Source organism: Uloborus diversus, chromosome 1 (assembly GCF_026930045.1).
Source record: "Uloborus diversus isolate 005 chromosome 1, Udiv.v.3.1, whole genome shotgun sequence".
Classification (NCBI taxonomy): domain Eukaryota; kingdom Metazoa; phylum Arthropoda; class Arachnida; order Araneae; family Uloboridae; genus Uloborus; species Uloborus diversus.
In genome coordinates this window covers 173,381,346-173,383,889 of record NC_072731.1, presented here as the reverse complement: position 1 = coordinate 173,383,889, position 2,544 = coordinate 173,381,346, and positions in this window count along the sequence as shown.

Sequence of the window (2,544 nt, the reverse complement as noted above, 5' to 3'; positions counted from 1 at the left end):
TAAATACAGAGCAAGATGGGTTTAATTTTTCTGCCGTAACGTGACCATCAACAATTGTACAAAAGCCGACGTGATTGTTTGCTTTTGATCCGTCAGTAAAAATGTTATTTACTTTTTCCGAATATTTGCTTTTTGTATCATAAAATATTTGCTGGTAAGCTGTATTTGGTATCTTCTCTTTACAGAATTTAGCGAGGTCATTGATAGTACATGTATTTACTTCACACCATGGTTCAATTAGTTCTATTGTATTGAGAGTATTGAAATCCGACAGCTGCAAATCTGAGAGAACATTGCGCATTCGGATCCCAAAGGTTGGGATTGCAGATGATTGATGACGAAATTAGACAACATTAGATGGATTAAAAATATGAAAGATAAAGGGTGATCAGTATAAGGTTTTATTTTGAAGTAAAAATTTTGGAAGGAAATTTTGAGGCGTCTATTGTTTAAAGATTGTTCATGAGCAAGAATATGGAGACTGTTGATAGGTGAGGTTCGGAAGGCGCCTGTGCAGATGCGCAGTGCCTGATTATGTATTATATCGAGAGCTTTCAGATAGCTTTTTGCTGCAGACCCATAAATTTGGCATCCATAATCTAGTTTTAAGCATATCAGAGCCCTGTATATTCTTAACAGAGACTCTGTATCAGCACCCCAAGAAGTGTTCGTTAAGACTTTAAGGATATTTAATTTCAATAGACATTTTTTCCCCCAGCTCTTGTATTTGCGGTATAAATTGAAGTTTATTATCAAGTGTGAGACCAAGGAATTTTCCTTGGTCTTTTACAGCTATTGGTTGATTGTTAAGGAGAAGATTTGGATCAGGGGGAAGCCCTCTTTTACGGCAAAAGTGGATACAGAAGGTTTTTTGAGCAGAAGAATAAAGCCATTTTCCTCTGCCCATTGTGATACTTTATTTATAGCGATTTGAAGTTGTCTTTCAATGATACTCATGTTCGATGAAGAGAAAGAAATTTGAAAGTCATCAACGAACAATGGTACCCTTGACAGCGGGAGGCAGTTATTCAATTAAGCCGTTGATTGCCATTACGAAAAGAGTTACGCTTAGAACACTTCCCTGGGGAGCTCCTTCTTCTTGGATAAAGGTATATGAACGGACAGACTTGACCCGTACGCGAAAAAATCGATCTCTTAGAAAATTAGAGAGAAAGATGGGTAGATTACCTCGTAACCCATATTTGTGCAGGGTTTTGAGGATCCCATATCTCCAGGTACGGTCATATGCTTTTTCAATGTCAAAAAATACGCTCACAATATGTTTTCGTTTGAGAAATGCTTCTCTTATTGATGTTTCGAGAAGCAGTAGGTTGTCTATGGTGCATCTGCCACGCCTGAATCCACTTCGGTATAAAGATAGCAGATGATGTGACTCCAGAATGCACATGAGCCTGGCGTTGACAATCCGCTCCATAAGTTTACATAGTCAGCTTGTGAGAGCTATAGGTCTATAGCTCTCGGGTTTATCAGTTTGTTTATTTGGTTTAAGGATAGGAATTACTGTTGCTTGACTCCAGGATTTCGGGAATCTGTGTTCCGAATAAATTCTATTGAAAAGCTGCAAAATATTTTCTAGTGAGAACCTGCTTAGATTTTTTAACATGCTATTGTGAATTTCGTCAGTGCCTGGTGATGTGTTTTTCGATTTTTGTAAAGCAATATTAAGTTCTTGAAATGTAAATTTTGAGTTGTATTGATATAAAAGGTTTGAATTAAAATCTAGAACTCTTCGTTCTTTATGTGATTTGATAGCTAAAAACTTAGAACAGTAGTTATTTGCGCTGGAGACTTCAGCCAAATAAGTCGCCAGACAGTCAGCCACCTCTTTGTGGTTGGTTTATTTAATTTTAATGACACAAGAGCCCTAGAGGACTATACTGCGCCAAACGTTTTCTTTATGTAATATTTTTTATATGAAGTCATGATATTGTAAAAGTAAACTTGTTTTGAGGTAAAAAGTATTAAACTTCAGTACTTTAAAATAAGTAGTGAAGAACATGTATATATAAAAAGCATTTAAATGGATAAAACAATAGGTTAACAATAACCTTGGTTAACAAGAAGAGGACAAAATCAGTTTGGCGACAAAAACACTAAATTAAAAAGGAGAAACCAATCTCCTGGAGGAAGGAGTACAAATTGCGATGAGGTGGGTCCCCCAGCAACTCCTTCAAAGATGGATTAAAATTACTAAAATACTTAAAAAGAATTTGATTAAAATTAGGGCAGTTACTTAAAATATGTAACACTGTCTGATTTACATTACATGTAATGCATGTTGGAACTGGTTCACGACATAAGAGGTACTTATGGGTGAATCTGGTATGACCAATGCGAAGTCAAGCTAATAAGAGTTGTTCTCTCCTGGTAAGCTATGCAACTTACCAGGAGAGAACAAGTCTTATTTGAAACCTGCAGTCGAGGGCTGGATCGAATGCAATTTGTTTTGCGTTTCAAGATTCCAGTTCTGCTGCCAGTGTGTGTTAAGATATTCACAAATGGCTTTTTTAATATCCTCGCAAG